The sequence below is a fragment of the Crocodylus siamensis genome, chromosome 1 (genome assembly GCF_052110815.1).
Source record: "Crocodylus siamensis isolate JL-2025a chromosome 1, ASM5211081v1, whole genome shotgun sequence".
In the NCBI taxonomy this organism is placed as follows: Eukaryota; Metazoa; Chordata; order Crocodylia; family Crocodylidae; genus Crocodylus; species Crocodylus siamensis.
The window spans coordinates 319,502,416-319,522,154 of NC_143395.1; the positions used below are offsets into that span (position 1 = coordinate 319,502,416).

The 19,739-nt window shown below is 44.8% G+C and overlaps 1 non-coding gene across 1 annotated transcript; it reads right to left on the minus strand.

Moving 5' to 3' along the window:
* Positions 1–3,380: 3,380 nt before the first annotated feature.
* On the minus strand, positions 3,381–3,453 carry TRNAF-GAA (transfer RNA phenylalanine (anticodon GAA)). Its single transcript has one exon. It is a non-coding gene; the product is annotated as a tRNA-Phe (tRNA).
* Positions 3,454–19,739: the final 16,286 nt, after the last annotated feature.

The window sequence follows — 19,739 nt, forward strand, 5'->3', positions numbered from 1 at the left end:
TTAAGTATGCAGGGCGGAGAGGTAAATATGCATCAGCTGATTAAGCATGCTCAAAGACTACTATAGGTCACCAAGAGTTTAAACCCCCCTCCTTTCAAGGACACAGTCAGTTGATTTCCAGCTTCTGTAATCTGCATGAGAAAGGCTAGGGAGAAGCTGGGGGAGAGTCTGCGATTTAGTATAAGAAAAGCTGTGGCAAGGCTGGGCAAGGAAAAAAGTCCTTGGCAGTGTTTCTTCCTTATCAGGTGCAAGATGCAAGCTGTGCATTTCTAACAATACTCCATTTCTAACAAACCCACGCTCTGCCACAGCCTGGGCTGGCTCCCCCGGCTAGCTCAGACCAGGGCTTATATAGCTCTGGCCTGTGTGACAGCCCTCAGTCAGCTGACCTGCCTGAAGGGCTACCCTTTACCCCTTGCTCTGCTGGCAGGATGCGCTCTGAATATTCTGGCCTTAAAGGGACTGCTCTGCTTCTTAGTAGCAGGGCTAGGGTTCCCTGTTACAAACATGTGGTTGGTGAGAGACCTTATTTCCACCTCGCTTATAAAGTTTAGTTGATATTCCATCAGGACCACATCCTGTGTTGTTTTTTTATCTGCTTAATGGCTTTCAAGACCTCTCAATAAGTTGGTGGGTCTGCAAGGTAGTTCTTAATGGGATATTACGGACTGGCTGCCATGGCATTGTCTTCAACATTAGAATCTCATGTCAGCAGCTCTTCCACAATGCATTGATGGTGGTGCTGTCTTTAAAGAGTGTTAGTTCATCCTCAGACCTCAGGGAGATAGTTCCTTGTCTTCTTGGCCAATAGATAACTTCAGTTATGCTGAAAAAACTATGAGCAACATGGCTGTTGGCAAAATCTTTTGCTTTGCCCTCCTACTACTTGTTCTTTTGCTCTCACATCTTCCTCTGAGTCTTGGCTTTAATGCAGCAATAAGTGTCTTGCTTCTGTTTGAAACTAAAATCATTCTGTCAAGCTTTGAAGGCTCTCTTTTTTCTGTCAATGACCACTTGAATTTCCCTGTCACTCTCATCAAACCAGTCTTGATGTTTTTATGGAAAAGCCTAGGGATTCTTTTCATGTCTCATGGGTATCTTTTTTGAGGCTGTCCCAGTGATCAGTAGGGTTAAGAACATCAGGGAGGTCAGAGAATTTCTCACTGAGGCAGTGGTGGAGGTGATTGTTTTAGCTAAAGCTAAAAAATGCTTTGCTAAAAGCTAAAAGAAATGGGTAATTAGGTAGAATAGACAGGGCAGTCCTGAGAACATACCCCAGGACAGCCTGTCTTAGAAGACCCTGGGAATGGTGCTGAAGTGCAGGGAGGTGCACAGGTCTGCTGCACGTTGGGTCTCAGCAATCTGTTCCATTAATTGCTGCTCTCTGGTGCACCCAAGTGGGAGTGAGTGGGCAAAGCTTATTTTATCAATAGCAGTCCCTAGTTCAGAAGGGAACAGACATGGCTTCTGCCTGTTTTCCTGCCATAGAAATGAGACCTTTCAGTTAACTTGCCGTAGCCTCTTAGAACCTCCAGATTAAGCAACCACTTCCCAGAACTCCAGTTTTGTGGGCACTCTAAATTTACAATTTAATTCTCCCAAGGACACATGAGACATGGACTTGGTACATGGGTTGATTTAGCATAGGATTCTAATACAAATTATTTTAATTAGCTAGCACAGAAGACATGCAGACCCAGACAAATTATATATAGACACTTTATATATTTTCCTTACACGATTTCCTGACTATGCTGAATTATTCTAAAGGCATACATCATCTGGGTGTCAAGGATTGTTCTGCAGCTCATGGTTGTCTTCCAAAGCTTGGGGTGTCTGTTTGCCTGTTTCTGCCCCTCTCTCTTCTCCAAACCTTGTAAAATGGCTGACAAGACACACTTTCTTTTCAGTTTCCTGTGTCAGGTGACTAAAGTAACATAGCAGATTATTTGTTGTTTAATTGCCATATCAAGTTTAACCCTCCAGATTTAGAAAATTGGTCTGCTTTGGTTGGCAGCCATATATATGTAACCCACACCAAATGTACAATCCATTTTATATTGCAAAGTGTGTTATTTTGTATATAGTTTTAGTTCAATATCATTGTATATATATTTTTTATGATATGCTGTATGTACTCATGCTTTCTTTATTTAAGTGTCTTGTCCCCTCTCCTCTGCTTGGGTAATCTGAGGAAATTTGTTTTGGGTTTTTAAAAAATTAATATATTTCATGTTTGAGGTCAAATTGGCCAACTCAGTTTCAAATCATATTGATTGTGCAGAACTCAATCATTCCAAAAATGATATCTGTTGAGCAGGCAGAACTCAATCATTCTGAACAACATGTATGGTGCTACAACCGGTGAGCATCCTCCATCCCAGGCTTTCACTCTGGGACTTCCAATACTCCCAAATCCATTGGCAGGCATCCTACATGCAGGCCCAAGCCTGGAGGTCTTGGGATTTGGATGCCCCCATTTGATCTTAGCCCACAAGAGGCCAAGACACTTGATCTGAGCCAAAAGGCCAAGAACATGTCTGAGGAGACGTGCAGCAGTAGGCAGATACCAGAGGCAGGAAAGGCCCTTTTGTTCAGGTCTTTTGTTTTAGAAACTGCCTGTGTTTACTGTAAACAAGAGGGCTTGGCTTCTAGTCATGTAGGCAAGGGGATCAGGCCCCTAGCTTAATTGGCTAACTGGGTAGTGTTCTTTTTTTTAAATGAATTGGTTAAGAGGAAAAATTGTAAACAGGGCAAGTTGAACTCTTCAGTGAGTTTTTGGCTTCTGTATTCATAGTTTCATAGTAGCTAGAGTCGGAAGGGACCTAGGTAGATCATCTAGTCTGACTCCCTGCCTTGGCAGGAAAGAGCACCGGGGTCAGATGACCCCAGCAAGGTGCTCATCTAACTTCCTTTTAAAAATCCCCAGGCTAGGAGCCTGCACCACTTCCCCTGGAAGCCCGTTCCAGGCCCTAGCCACCCTGACTGTGAAGTAGTGCCTCCTAATATCTAATCTAAACTTACCCTCCGCCAGCTTGTGACCGTTATTCCTGGTCACTCCTGGCAGCGCACAGGGGAACAGGGACTCCCCCAGTACCTGCTGATACCCCCTGACCAGTTTGTAGCAGGCCACAAGGTCCCCCCTTAACCTTCTCTTGTGGAGGCTAAACAGGTTCAGGTCCCATAGCCTCTCCTCATAAGGCCTGCCCTGCTGACCCTTGATCATACAAGTGGCCCTCCTCTGAACTCTTTCCATATCATCCATGTCCCTCTTGAAGTGTGGCACCCAGAACTGGACACAGTACTCCAGCTGCGGCCTGACCAGTGCTGCATAGAGGGGGATCACCTCCCTGGACCTGCTTGAGATGCATCAAAGATTCTGCCGAAACCCAGGATTGAACTAGGGACCTTTAGATTTTCAGTCTAACGCTCTCCCAACTGAGCTATTTCGGCTGTGTATTCCTGAACACGGATCAAGACAAATCTCCCAATTGCATTATAGGTACACACAGGAGGAACACCAGCCCACGAATGGTCAGCACTGACCTAGTAAAGGGAAACTTGGAGGGGCTGAACGTGTTTAAGTTGCAGGCCTGGATGATTTTCATCCAAGGGTGCTAAAGGAATTGGACAATGTTATAGCAGAGTCACTGGCACGGCTGTTTGAACACTTGTGGTGCTCAGCTCAGTTCCCAGAGGACTGGAAAAGGGTCAATGTGATCCCTATTTTCAAGAAGGGGAGGAAGGAGGATCTGAGTAATTATAGGCTGGTTAGTCTCACCTCTATCCATGGAAAAACCTTTGAAAAAATTATCAAGGATCACATCTGTGGGAGCCCAGCAAGAAAAATAATGCTGAAGGGCAACCAGCATGGGTTCATAGCAGGTAGATCCTGCCTGACTAACCTTGTTTATTTTTATGACCAGGTCACAAAATATTTAGATGCAGGAGTCCAGGTAGATGTCATCTACTTGGATTTTAAGAAGGCCTTCAATACGGTGTCTCATCCTATTCTCATAAACAAAATGAGCGGCTGTAACATAGATGATTACATGGTCAGGTGGGTGGCAAATTGGCTTAAGGGTCACACTCAGAGAGTGGTGGTGGATGGCTCAGTATTGACCTAGAAAGATGTGGGCTGTGGGGTCCCCCAAGCCTTGGTCCTTGGACCTGTGCTATTCAATGTTTTCTTCAGTGACTTGGATGAGGCCTTGGAGAGCACTGTGTCCAAATTTGCAGATGACACAAAATTATGGGGTAAGTAAACACACTAGTAGGAAGGGATTGAATCCAGGTGGACCTGGACAAACTGGAAAAGTGGGGAGAAAACAATAAGATGCAGTTCAACAAAGACAAGTGCAAAGTGCTGCATGTAGAGAGAAGGAATCACCAGTTCAACAAAGACAAGTGCAAAGTGCTGCATGTAGAGAGAAGGAATCACCAACACACCTATAGGCTAGAAGATGACCTTCTCAGGGGCACAGTGGCAGAAAGGGATCTTGGAGTCATAGTTGACTCCAAGATGAATATGAGCCATCGATGTGATGAAGTGATCAGTAAAGCTAACTGCACTCTATCATGCATTAGCAGGTGCATCACAAACAGGTCCAGGGAGGTGGTACTTCCCCTCTCTGCAGCATTGTTCAGGCCACAGTTAGAGTACTGCATCCAGTTCTGGACATGGTACTTCAAGAGAGATTTGGATAACCTTGAGAGAGTCCAGAGGAGGGCCACTTATATTAGGGGCCTGCAGGTGGGGCCCTATGAGGAGAGACTAAGGGACCTGGATCTCTTCATCCTCCACAAGAGAAGGCTGAGAGGGGATCTTGTGGCCATTTACAAATTCATTGGAGGGGGGAGGGGCAGTAAGAAATAAGAGTTGCTCTGTTTACCAGGGCACCCCTTGGAATAACCAGGAACAATGGCCACAAATAGACAGCAGATTTAGGTTGGACATCAGGAAGAACTTCTTTATGGTAAGGTTTGCCAGAATCCTGAATGGGCTTCCAAGGGATGTGGTGCTCTCCTCTACCTTGGGGGTCTTTAAGGGGAGACTGGACAAGCACCTGGCTGGGGTTGTATGACCCCAGCACTCTTTCCTGCCCAGGGCAGGGGGTTGGACTCAATGATCTGCTGTGGTGAAAGGGGCCTTCCAGGAGGAGGTTGGCTGAGCCCAACTATCATGTTATGGTCATTAAGTTACTTTCTGTTTCTTTTTAGTTAGTTTGTGCTGCTGTGCCTTGCCTTTACAGGCTGGCAGTGTGCTGAGCCAGGCAGCCAGAAACCAATCCTGACAAATGGAAGGCGGGGGAAATCCTCAGACCGAACAGTATACCCTGGGAGCAAAGGTGGTCCAGGGTTATTTCTTTTTCATTGTATTGCTTTCTTTGATTTGAGTAGTTTATTTGAGGGCTTAACCTGAGAGAGAGACTTACTGCAGGACTCACCTGAGACTGGAGAAGAAGTCTGGTAGTCCTTGTTGATTCCATTCAGTCTAGGTGGCTGTCAAGATGCATGCGAGCCTGAAACAGAAACAAAAAGTCACCTGTTAAGATTGACGCTGATGAATGATGGTGTAACATCTGGGTGGCACTAGGCCCTGTTGTAGGGGAGGTTGGAGCCCCAGAAGAGAACTGCATTGAGATATTGTCCTGTAACATTTAGAATTACTACTTCCTGATTGAGTTCATCTTTAAACATCAAGACATGGCAGGAGAGAGTCAGGACCATCTCTATGGTATATAGGCAAGTAATCATGATACACAACTTTAAACCAGCCTAAACCTTACAGCTTCTTTCTTTCTTTTCTCCCTTTTGCTTTTTCTTGGATTTTGAGTGGGATAATACCATGGGGATATTAATCCCTGTAGCACACTGACCAGGGTTGGAGACTGGCAGTTTTGCTGGTAGTTTCTGGCTCAGATTAAAGGCCTGGCATATTTGGGCCAGGGTGAGACCTGGCCAAGTTTGAACAAAGGGAGAAGCCTGGCACATTTTTTTGCCTAGTTCAGGCTCAGCATAGGTTGGCCTGGCTTTCTTTTGTTCTCTAGTTCAGGCCCAGTGCAGAATTGCCTGGCTTGCTTTTGTTGCTTAGTCCTTGTGCAGTGCTAATAGACCTGTCCCTGCCCCTGCCCCTGGCCCCCCAGCACTTTGTTGTTTTGCACTGTTATGTCTCATTTTAGCTGTGTAGCTGAGGCCAGATGTATGGCAGACAGAAGCCCCAGTAGGTCTGACCACTTCTTTGAGTTTTTTTCTGAGTTGTCTGCCCCACTAGGGCTAGGAATTTGGATTAACAATTTTGAGACGCAGCATACTGACGAAAGCTGCAGTTAACCAACCCATCAAAGCCATCTCATAGAAGTGGAGGTTGGTACCCTACAGCTTTGCAGGGAGTAACGAGGGGGCCTTTGCAATACAGAAGGACCTATGCTCTCTAGTAGCTCCCTGCAGTGCAGATGTAACCCGTGTGGTACTCCAAGAGGTACCCCTTCTCCAACTGAAGGGATCAAAGCAGGTGCAAAAGCACTGTGGGAGTTGTAGGGACTCTCCTCCCCCTATAGAGCAGAACCAGACCACCAATGGGGACTTAACCATATACCTTTTAATGAGGGAACAATACTGAGAATATAACAGGCATAGATCAGAGGGTATAGTGGACACTACAGTGCCCCAAGGGGGCAGGATTCAACAAAGGTTAGATACTTACAATCATTGACAAAAGACAGGGTTAACAAAATATAAAACACAAACAGCAGAGCAAACAATACTGGTTGGTGAAATATAAAAAGGCAAAAAATACAAAATATCAAGGGAAATATAGGGCCTAGGTACCTAGAGAGGGAGCAAACACAATGGCCCCTTTCCACTGCAAGAAGATTTACTTCTTGTTAGCTCACTCACCCCAACTTGGACTTGAATTCAGATTGCCCATGTGATAGGCAGAAATGCTGCCACACAGCCACCAGTACTGGTACCACTCCAAAATGCTAGGGGTCTTGACCTTCCTGGAGCCCCAGCCTTACGTCGAGCTGCCTGGCTTCTGATTGGAGCCGGAAGCAGAGTTGGAAACCTCTCAGGTCGCTGCTCAGATCCTTGCTGGAGTGGGGGAAGCCTCTCCTGTTGGCTGCAGCCTCTCCTGGAACCTAATGGAGAGCCTCTCCTGCCGGCCACACACTGTGCTGCTGAGGGTCCCACTGCTGCCTGCAGGTCCTGCTCCTTCAAGCTCTTCTGGGGCAACTGCTCCTGCCAGCTCTTTGAAGCTCCTTTGTTGTGGTCCCTCACTGGTCTCTCCTGAGTCAGCTGTGCTGACCCAGGTGACCCAAGGGGCTAAGCAGGGGACATGGAGGGTGAGTATCTGTGGCCTGATTGGTGAGGAAAGGGAATCCCAAGTCCTCCAATCATCTTTTACCCCTTCAAAGCCCCTGGGCTAGGTCACTGCCAGCTAGCCCGTCACACAGCAAACGCAAGAAGCAGCTCATATGACCCTCTGGGGTGGGCCCCTCTCTCCAGCCCATTGCTGAAGGGTAGGTATAAGGGTGTAGACCCCCAGAACTACCTTTTGGGTCAGCCTCAAGTCCTAGACTGCCTGGGAATGGATGAAACCTCCTCAAGAGGGTGCTAATGTTTTTCCTACCAGAAATTAAGTTTCCAGGCATAGATCAGTGATGTGAGGGAAGGCTGCCTTTCAACAATTTTAGATTTTTTTAAAGCTTGGAAACCTAGAAAATGCTGAGGGATGTTTGGACTTCAAACAAGAACTCAGCTACCTGAACACTGCCCCTGTGAAATGTTAGGCTTCCCATTTTATATCGCAAACCTGGACTGCAGAGCATTGCTTTTATAATGACTATGTACCCACCCTGGTGATCTTCAAAAAGCATCTTGATACCCATCTTGCTAGGGTCATCTGACCCCAGCAGTCTTTCCTGATTTCCAAATGCAAGGGGAGCTGGACCTGATGATATGTACGGTTCCTTCCTGCCCCTAAAAACTATGAAACCTATATACTATGCCTTGTAGTTGGTGGTGTTTTAAATTGCATTTGGTGTTTTCCTTTGTTTTCCTCACTTTTGTTTTCTTTAATAAATCTGTCCTTTGTGTTTACACTGCTTGTGAGGCAGGGTTTTTGTTTATATGGGACAACCCAACCAAAGTAAGTGAACCCAGATTTCTGGGTGAGGGCTCAAGCCACAGTGAAAAGTATTGGGTACCTCAGGTTTGAACCTGACCCTTGTTGCTGCTGACTAGTGCCTGGCAGAAGGGTCACACATAAATCATATCTTTTAAATATTTTTAAATATAAACATTTATAATCTAGCAAGCAAGAAATGAATTGCTCCTAATATTCTAACCTAAAAATGTAAACGTTAAGAATGTATGAAAACTCATGTTGAGGATATAATTAAATAGATGTGAGTATATAAGAGCACATTCTCTTAAGTAGCAAAGACAAATACCAAAGTATAAAGCCTATATTAATTTTTAGGGCAGCAGGTGAGGAAGGGGGAAGAGCCCCCTTCAAACTGAACAGAGCCCCCCTCCCGGCCCTGAAGAAGTGGGGGATAGGGAGGAGGGGGAAGAATTCCTCTCTGAGGCCCAGCAGCCCTGTATGCCAGGATTGCTTCCGGCTGTCAGGGAGCCACTGGGGCAGGCAGAGCTCTCCCCTTCTCCCCTTCTGCTCCTTCTCCTCCTTCCCTGCTACAGTGGTCTGGCCACACTCCCTCTTCCCCCACCCTCTGAACCCTGCAGGCCAAGTTGGGGTTTAAACCCCTCCTCACCTTCCCTGTAGCACCCCTGGGCCTCTGGACTGAGCCACTCAGGAATTTGGTGGGATCCTATGACCCCAGCTGACTTCCTGCCCTTTGGGCAGGGGGCTGGACTCGATGATCTCCCGAGGTCCCTTCCAGCCCTAATGTCTATGAAATCTATGTGCCTGTGTTTCAGGAATGAAAGGGGAACATCTATCCATGTGCAAACCTGTTCAATCTCTGCACGTTAAACTAACCTGCAAAGATTGAATCAATTCAGGCTCAGACTTTTTGAATATCTGTCCCTAGCCTGCGTGTTACTGCAACCTCCTGAAAAGTGGAAGGTGTAAGTTTTAGTTTCCTTATGCAGAAGAGAGCCTAGAACCCAGGACTACCACTTCTGTGTGTTCTTTAACTAGTAGACTAGTATGCAAAAGGTGGGCTATTGTTACACCTCTTCAGCTATGTTTTATAATGAACTTCAAAGAGTCCATAGGTGTGTGCTGCGATTGTCTAAGGCCATGGAGGCCAACCTTTTTGACAGATGTGCTACAAATTAGCCCTGCATCCTCCTTGAGGGCTACTCCCATCTCCTTCCTGCTCTGCTTTCTCCTCCCTGCCCTATGTGTTACTGTGCTGCCTGTCACCCTCCCAGTCTACCTCGTGTCACACACAGATGCTCCCTATGGCACTTGTGGTATGCATGCTGTAGGTTGGCCACTCATGGTTTAAGAAATTAGGGACTTAGGTGCCATTTAGGCACTTCCTAGCATTGGTCTGGATTACAAAGGAATTTATGCAGGAGTTAGATACTTGAACACATGCAATATCTCAAGACAAGGTGTCTAGGGATCTTTTCAGGCCAAAATGGAGATGCCATTCAACACATTCTAAAAGTCTGGCTTAGACATGGCACACTGCTTTTAACTTGCATTGATCTTGTAAAGTTAAAGCTAAAGACAGACTTGGCTTTCACTCAATCTGTGCTAAAATATAACTTGCCTTGTCTTATCTAAAGCTTTTTCCATAAAGTACCCCTCATATAAAGCTACAGACTACTTGACATCATGCTTATTTTTATGATAAATAATAACGATCTTTAACAAAGGATTATAAGGCATTGCATTCAGAGAGGAACAATAGAAGCTGATGAACTTCTAAGCCTCAAACATTCTGTTGTCTTTAGCTATGCTAAAATGACACACAGGGAGAGCGTGAGAGATTAGGCAGGTCCACAAAATAAAATTATACTCTCTCCCTTTTTTGGACTAGTTAATCTCCTTTATTTCTCACCTGCCATGACTTTGATGAAAAGGAAGTACGAAGAAAAATACAGTTCTGAGTGATGAGGTTCGTATTGTATGTGTGGTCCAGAAGACTGACTCCTCTTCATAAGGCTCTACCATCCCCATACTCTGCCCTTACCACACCTGATGTTACAATTTCATATTTATTATATCTGTCCTAGGGAATTACGAATTAGTACTCTTGAAATACTTTGTTCCGTTTCTCCCTAGGAACACTCTGGCTCCTGGCTTTAGACCTTTCTGGGAAAAAAAGTATGTCCTAACTTACAGGAGGTAAACTCCTATTTAAGACTAACCAGTTGTAATTTTTACATATTAAGTGAGGCTCAGGAAACTGACAATCTTCCTCTTAATGTTTCTTCCCCTTGAACTGATGAACATGTTCAAAAAATGCAAGCACCTCAATCTTTACTAGAATTTTACCATATGCTGGGTATTGTGTGTCAAAAGATATGTGGTAAGAGAATATAATTTTCCTCCTGTGGATGAACTCGTATATAATGTAAATTAAGAGTTCAAGTTAGTTAATGCAATCCAACACTACACCTTTAAATCCTAGGCTAGACGCAGCCTAAATGCTGTAATCTACCTCATCCTTAGGCTTCCTAATTTTGCAGCCTATTGGTGACAGCATTATTAACTGTTTCAGTACTTATTTATTTTTAAACAGAAATAGTTTACAAGTGCGCTTATCCTACAACGCTAAGTCCCGATCACCACACAGATATTATACTTAAATACAACATTGTACTATTGCATTAGTATTTCACTTAAACATGTGATTTCTTTTTAGCAAAATAACCACACTGAAACAACACACACACACTGTGGATGCAATTATACAGAACAGATGCCTTAAATTGGTATAATTTGTCTTCTTCTCTCCTAGGAATACACTATACAAGATCAAATTTTTATACTGGTACTATTGAAAGCTTACTAAAGGGTCTGTATCACTCTAATTGTAAGGCTATAATAAAAGCAATACAACTTTTGTGCACTAACCAAACCTATACTTTTTCCACATCTCCTTAAGTGCCAAAGGTTCAATTGATTCTTAATGAATTCCCAAATTTTGAGCTTTCCTCCTGACAAATTCTGTGATTTTTCACTACATCATGATTAGGAAGTTAAGGACAGCATAAAATTAATTAAATGTAACTAATTTAAATGTAAGTGAGGAGTACCATAGTGACTACATTAATCATTTTTACATTTTTTCATTGAAAACATCACTGATGCTCTGTAGCATCTCAAGTCTACTGCACCAGATTGCTCAGAATCCAGGAACCTTGCTGTACAAACTCAGCTGAATTTGCCACACAGTACATTGGACCTTGAATATAATCTTCTTTTCTAGGATAAGTTTCAACTGTATATATTAGCAAATTGTCTTGAAAAACACTTCAGTGTGAATGGGACCATTCAAATGAGCAGTACACTGAAAGATTGCTCACCTTTTAAATGATGTTCAAAATCTTATTTATGTGCTACATGGTGGTAGCATCATGACTGGTTAGGGAGATGAGTTGGAAATATTTTGTTGTTAGATGTATAGCTGTTTTTAGTCTTTTTAGAATTTGTGTCTTGGCAGATTCCATTTGTTGTTTGTAAGAACATTAGAAACTTAAATTCAATTCAGATATGAGTCACCAAGACTGTAATGCCTGAGCAGTAGGGCTGTGCAAAGCTTTGGTCCCTGATTCGATTCAGTGGAGATTTGGCCTGATTTGGTGATGGAATCTCTGAATCCTAATTGAATCAGAGAACCCCTTAATCTCTCTGAATCGAATTGGAACTGTCCGAAATGATTTGGAGAGATTTGGAAAGATTTGGTGATTCAGACATAGACACAGCTTTAAATGTTTTTTCTACATGCCTGTAGGTAGCAGATGGCTTGTGAACACTACGATGCTGGGGCTCATAGAGTGTCCCACAGGAGTGTGGGGGGCTCCCAGCGTGCTCAGCAGCAGACCCGGAAATGGATCAGAAGCACTTCTGGTCCACTTCTGGGTTTGCTGGGGAGCAAGCGAGGGGGGCTCCCCTGATCCCCCCCTCTTGGCTACTGGTGCCTCCTGGGTCTGGGGGGCACACTCAAGGTCCCCCTGTGGCCAATTGCTGAGCTGGGGGGGAGCAGGGGGCCTGTGTGTGCTCCCCAGTGGACCTGAAAGTGGACCGGAAATACTTCCGGTCCACTTCCGGGTTTGCTGCCAAGCACGTGGAGATGCCCCTGCAGTCCTGTGGGATGCTCTATCTGCCCCAGCACTGCAGCATTCACAAGCAGCGCTGGTATCTTGAGGTATGTGGAAAAATTGAATCGGGGACAGTGATCCGAATCAACAAATTGAGTCACTGTCCCTGATTCAGGCTGAATCTGAATCCGAATCGAATAGGGCCTGCTTCGCACACCCCTACTGAGCAGGCCTTTCAGGTGTGCAGAATAGACACTTAGTAGAACAGAGATATATGCAGAAGACATTTAAACAGCATTTGGGAGACTAGTTTTCCACTGCTTTGGTAGTAAACCTACTAATCATTAATCAAAATGGAAGTCTATAATTCTTTAAGAAATCTTTAATGTCTCCTTGGAGAGTTTTAAATTCTGTATATTTTGATAAAAAAAATAATTGTTGTAGATGTTCATGTAGACAGTCAGTATTTTTTGTCCTGTTTTAATTACTGATTTGGTAATTGAAATGTCACATTTTTCCACAAAGCATCCCTCACATGAAGTTACAGACTACTTGACATTATGCTTACTTTTATGATAAATAATGATGTCTTTAACGAAGGATTATAAGGCATTGCATTCAGAGAGGAACAATAGAAGCTGATGAACTTCTAAGCCTCAAACATTCTGTTGTCTTTAGCTATGATATAATGACACACAGGGAGAGCGTGAGAGATTAGGCAGGTCCACAAAATAAAATTATACTCTCTCCCTTTTTTGGACTAGTTAATCTCCTTTATTTCTCACCTGCCACGACTGATGAAAAAAAAGTACGAACAGAAATACAGTCCTAAGTGATGAGGTTCATATTGTACGTGGTTCAGAAGACTGACTGCTCTTCACAGGGCTCTACCATCGCCATCCCCTGCCCTTACCATACTTGATGTTACAATTTCATATTTATTATATCTCTCCTAGGGAATTATGAATTAGCACTCTTGAAATACTTTGTTCCGTTTCTCCCTAGAACACTTTCGCTCCTGGTCACTTGTTCTGTTCTTCTCACGGGTCCCAAGCAAACCATTGATCTGTTCACCCCTGTCCTTATCTACCAGTATCTGAATATGAGAGGTCACTTCTCCTGGCTCACCTCCTCAGTTGTTTTTGTCTTTCTTTTTCTAGATTCCCTCAAATGAACCTGATGTCCACTGAAATCAGACTCACTGACAAAGCTGTCTCTGTTGTCTCATCTCTCTGGCTTTGTAGGTAAGTCTCTTTTCAGGACTCTTCTTTCGGTCCTCTCTGTTGGCTGTATGTCATTGCCCTCCCATGTTCCCATAGATCTTCTTCAGGGCATTTTTATTCTCTTTCCTGGAACCGACCACATGTCCAGTTCCCCTCTAATTCTTCTCAGCTCTCTGCTGTGTCCCCCACAGCTCCTTTCTTTCTGCTCTCCCTGCCTCCACAGCTCTTTGTTTTTGTTTTAATCCGGGACTCTCCGTCCCTGATCTGGGTCTTTCTCTCCTCCCAGCTCCGCTCTAGGTCTGTCATGTCATCCTTCTCCTGTGCTTGTTGCTGAGGTAAGTTCCTTTTTCCCTTTTGCTCCCTCGGAGCTTTTTGATGGGGCAAGCTTGCTGTCCTGTCACAGAGAGGAATATAGGGACTATGTATGCAAAATTGTTTCCATACACAACATTTTCTGAAGCTGTCAGTTGGAATCAGCAGGTCTTTGAGAGTGAGGCTGTGGACAGACATCTCCTTTGAAACACTTCAAAAGGTAGTGTGTCATCCTCTGTGTGGTCATCATAGCTTTCTGTGCACTTGCTCTGCTGTAATGCGCTGCTGCTGCTGCTGCAGTCAGTGTATGTGTATGTTTACCCTGAAGACCTTGATGTCATAAAAGGAATGGCCATAGGCTCAGTTTGGTGATGAAGTCATGGCAAGGCAAAGGAGTGGCTTAACTCAGTGCTATAGCAATGAAGTTTGTTGCCTGGGGCAAAGCCTACAGCAGCAGCCTGCCCTTGCATGCAGTGGTGGGAGCCACCCTTCCCCTGTCCCCACACACCCGACTCGCAGCTCTGTCCCACATCCTGCCCCGGTTGGGCAGTGCCTGTTGGTGCCCCTTCACTTTGGTGAACTGGGGCAGTTGCCCTGCTCAACCCCCCTCTTGCTATGGCACTGGCTTAACTGCAAAGCACCTACTCAATAACACACAGAGGTGTGACTGATAAGATTTGTACTCCAGGCCCTCAGGGGAAGTGGTATTGCAGCAACACTAGCAGTCAGGGGTTTAACGCTCCCTACAGCTTCTGCCATGTCCCAGAAGCTGAATCCTATCACCAATGGACCATGGCAACACTGAATTTGGGCAGTGCCTGCCCTGAAGCTGGCCTCAACTCCTGACCCATTTCCACTTGTTGCTCTGCCCCCTTTCTCTTGTCCTCTGCTCCTACTCCACACTTAATGCTCTGACTCTTTTTGTCAGGTTTTTCATTTAATTCAGCCCTCAGGATTCATGACTCAGTCACCCATCATTAGTTACACTATTGTCAACTCACATTGCCAGTGGGTTACAAGGTGTTAGCCCTGGATGTTTGTGGCAAAATATTAACACAACCTGCATATCACACCTCCTAGGCCAATACAAAGTTCCAAAGTTTTCTTTTTATACATTGATAAAAACAACCTTTTTTATATTATATACACCCTGTACCTTGTATTTCATAAAACCCTCTCTGTGGACCGAGACCTTGTAGTGCTGAAGAAGCTTGTGTGTTGCAATGATCTTCAGAGCTATGTTGCCTGGACTTTCATGCTCCTTGCTGGGTCACCCATGGTGAACAGGCCTCATGGGAGTTTCCAGACAAACTATGATCCAACACCAAGTCCTCAATGGTGGATCAAATTCTGGAAGGCTGCAGCTAGGTGGGGGTTTCCTGTCTTCTAGGGTTCTTCCTTGTTACTGGGCTCAGATCTCTACCTTGGCAAGATCATGTGGTTGCAGTTTCCATACACCAAGTTCCTCATGGTAAACTAAGTCACATGCAGGTTTCTACCTCTTTTGGATGTTGGTACACTCTCCTGTACCAATCTCCAAAAGTCCTCCAGCAATGGACCTGTGGTGACAGAGATAGGAATAGTGAATCCAGCAGTCCCCAGCCACAAATCTGCATGCAGGTGGTGGTAGCATGATGATCATTTTGCACCTGAGTTAAGACAGGGGTGCAATTTGGCAGCTGCTACCATGACTAAGCAGTCCTATTCAGAATCCCCTCTGCTCATCCCACATGGGGAAAGGGCTAGAAAAGATGCCCTAAATGTAGGCTGTCTTGGCTGCTCCTGGCTGGATAATAACATCCAGTGGAATCACTCATTCTGCAGTTGAGAACATTGTAAGAATACAATGGGTTTTGCAACATGAAATGTTTGCACCTTGATGTATAAGCAAGACAAAGAATGACCAGAAAAAAAGAACTGCCAGAATCTCCAGGGAACTAGTGAGAAACAACATTGATACTGCAGCTCTGAATGAGACAAGATGACTGGATGAGGGTCAGCTAAGGAAAGAGGATGGAGGCTACACCTTCCTCTGGAAAGGGAAATCAGCCCAGGATAGACATGTTCACAGTGTTGGCTCTGCCATGAAGAAACAGCTTGTCAATTAATTTACAGAGCTCCCTGTGGGCATTAATGAACATCTTATGACCCTTTGTCTTAAGCTCAGCAACAACCAATATGCCACTGTCATGGCTTCGTATGTCCCAACGTTTGATGGTGACAATAATATCAAAGAACAATTCTACTCAAACTTTGACCACATACTAATATTTGCAAGAAGGAGAATTCCATTCTCTTTGGTGGCTTCAACGCGAGAGTTGGTTGTGACCTGGAACTCTGTTGTGGCACCACTGGGAAGGAAGGAGTAGGAAAAGCCAACTCCAATGGCATCCTTCTGAGCAAATTCACAGAGCACAGTCTTGTCATGATGAACACCATCTTCAGATAGACAAATACGAGACCACCTGGAGACAGCCTCACTCTAAGCACTGGCACCTCCTCAACTATGTTATTGTTAGAGCCCATGATCAAATGGATGTTTGTAGCAGGCAAGCCATGCAAGGAACTAATGACTACTGCACAGATCACTACCTTGTCAGATCCATTATGAACATCCAGCTTGCTGTGGAACACCAAAAACAGCCAAAATCAACATGAAGGACTCTCAACACCAAATCTCTTCAAGACCTGAATGTCTGTAAGGCTCTCCAACAGTGTTTCTATGAAAATCTCTCTGCCCTGTCCACAAATGTAGGCAACACTGAGGAACTCTGGAAGAGGTTTAAAACTGCCATCCTCCTGGCCTGTGCTAAATCTATTGGCTATACCACCTGTTGACGCTAAGACTGATTTGATGATAGCAATGCTGAGATCCAAGCCCTCTTTGACCAGAAGAGAAAATCTCATTCTGCTTGGCAAAATGATGCTTTACCTCAGCAGAAGAAGGTGAAGTATCCACTCCTTAAAGGGTAGCTCAAAGGAGGATTCAGGAAATCAAAAAATCAGTAGCGGCAAGAAAAAGCCAGGGAGATCCAGATCTATGTTAACACACATGACATGCATAGCTTTTTCCTGGCAACAGAAAACCATCTATGGTCCAACTTCCCTTGGTCCTACTTTCCTGTGATTGCAGGATGGCTTGATGCTTGTCAAAGATAATGAATCTATCCAAGGTGGATGGAAAGAAGGGTTTGAGCCACTCCTGAACTATGAGTCAGCCATGACAGATACTACTATCAAGTCTATCCCCCAGTAGCCTGAAATGAGATTCCCCACTGACCCCACTCCTCTGCTTCCTAGCTGGAGCAGTGAGGGCTGGCTGACAAGAGGAGGAGGCAAGTCTGGCTAGGGATTCAGTCCAGTCTACAGGGGGAGACTACCCCCACCCCAGGCAAACCACAGCTGAGGCCTGGGGCATAGGAGAGGGGTTAAACACTCCTTACTCCACTCAAAATTACTGCTGGCTGCAACTGTGAGCTACAAATCCCAGAGGCACCTGGAAGCAGGAAGAGGAAGAAATGAACAACTCTGCAGAATCCTGCTGCTGTAATTCTGGACTGCAAATCCCAGAGACCTCGTAGGCAGCAGGAAAAGGAAGTGAACACACATCCAGAGCTACATGCTCGAACTTTTGGCCTGAGCCACTTCAGGCATGTGGCTGCATTTCCTGAATCAAAGGCAAATGTCTGTTCACTTCTGTGTCAATGTAATCTGTGCAGTTTAGACTAACCTGTGAAGACTGAATCAATTCAGCCTTGGGCTTAAGACAGCCTTGGGACTGTGTGTACTTAGTCTTGCTGAGAAAATCCTGCCAGAATCTCAGTTTGGTTTCAGACCATCCTGAACTTCAGTTGACCTGAACTTCATTGTCCTCCATATACAAGAAAAGTGTTGGGAACAGCATCAGGACTTGTATACAGCCCTCATTGATCTTACCTGACAGTCTTGTGCCGTCATTCGCAGTTTGTGGAAGGTACTGGCTAGGGTTGGACTCCTGAAATGTATATCAAGGTCCTAAGATTTCTCCATGACCAGATGACTGCAACCATTCTATGTAGTAGATCGGAGACAGATCCATTTGTCATGTGAACTGGGGTAAAGCAAAGATATGTCATTGCCCCAACTCTGTTCTCCATTTATTTGATAGTTATTCTGGTTCTCATTAATGACTGCCTACCTTCCAGAATTGAGGGCTCTTCAACCCGGTACATTTCTGCTCAAGGACCAAAGTAGTCAGGAGTATCCCTGACATTCAGTATGTCAACAACTTTGCCATTCTTATGCACACTGAAGAAAACCTCCAGACCTTGCTGGATTTCTTTGAAGTAGCCTACATAACTTTGGGCCTCTCTCTCAACATCAAGAAAACAAAAGTGCTCTATCAGCCTATCTGGTCCATGAATATGACCCCCCCCCCCCTCAAATTATCATTGAGGAAAGATCCTGGAGGTAGTCAAGCACTACCCCTACCTCAGTAGCTGCCTCTTTCAGAGAGTGTACATTGATGAGGAGATCCAGTACAGGATCCCTAGTGCAAGTACCTCCCTTGAGAAATTGCCTCAGTATGTCTTTATTCATCACAATCTCTGGAAAGACACCAAAATCCAGGTCTACTATTTTGTCATCATCCCCGCTGTCCTCAATGGATGTAAAATGTGGGTGACCTACAGTCATCTCAAGAGCCTGGAAAATCCTCCAGATCAAATGAAAATATTGCCACACAAACACCACCATTCTTTCTGAAGCCACTGTTACCATTGCATTGAGTCAATGATCTTCAAGCACCAACTTTGCTGGACTGACCACTGTGTGGATGCCCAACTTGACTCCTAAGACAAGTGCTCTACTCCCAGCTTAGCAATGTCCTGAAATCTTGTGGTGGTTATAGGTGACACTACAAGGACACTTTGAAAGCATACCTCAAGAAAACAGCTGCCAACGTCAAGAGTTGGCAGGAGCTGGTTGCTAACCAACTCCAATGATACTGCAACCTCAACCAAGCAGCAGTCTGTTTTGAGATGAAGTGTCTTCCCCTTGAAGCAGAGAAGAGAGAGCAAGCAGAGGAACGAAGTGTAGAGGAATCCTAGCCTGCAGTGTAGTTCCTCTGGCAGAAAGACCTGCAACTTCTGGAGATGGATGTGTGATTCAACAATTGGACTCTTAATTCACCTCAGGACCCATCAATGAGCCATAGTCAAGATCATCCTCAACTTGAGGGACTGATGCCAGTGCTGCCACCGCCTTAACAAAACATATTACAAGATCAGTCTCCTTCCTGTATAAATCCCCCTCCCCCTTCTACACTACGTCATTATCGTATATTTTAGACCATCTAGTACCAGGCTTATTAGTCAACCTTGTGATGAACTGACACAACTGAATTGTGGATACACATTTCACCTTAAGCTTGTGTAAGCAGTTCATGTATCAGCCCAAGTTTAGTGAGACCTACTTTGGATAGTGTTTCAGTAGAGCCATTACGTAACTAGTATATATACTGATCAGTTCTCCAGCTAAGCCTACAGAGTGCACATATGCACTCGCTGCATAGAAGGCTCTAAAAATGGCCTTGGAGGGAGTGCGTACCATTCTGTACCATTTCCATTCCATGTACATGCTCTATGGAGTGTGACTAGGTGCTAGTCAATCCTCCAGGAATCTCAGAATGCAGTGTTCTCTTTTCTTTCCAATTCATATCTACTGTTTTGGAGTGCCCCACCTCAACAGAACTGGGAGACCCAAAGTGCAGCTGGTTTCTGGAACACTTAAAAGGTTATGTCTAACTCCACTCTGGAGTACCTAATATGAGGTATGTATACAGCCACTGCTTCAACAGTAATTAATTCCATGCAATGCAACACTTGGGGCCAAATCTTATCTTCAGAACTTTTGCTAACACTGAGCAACTTAAACTTGGTGCTTATACCATTTAAAGTGCGTGGGAAGGAAATCTACCTT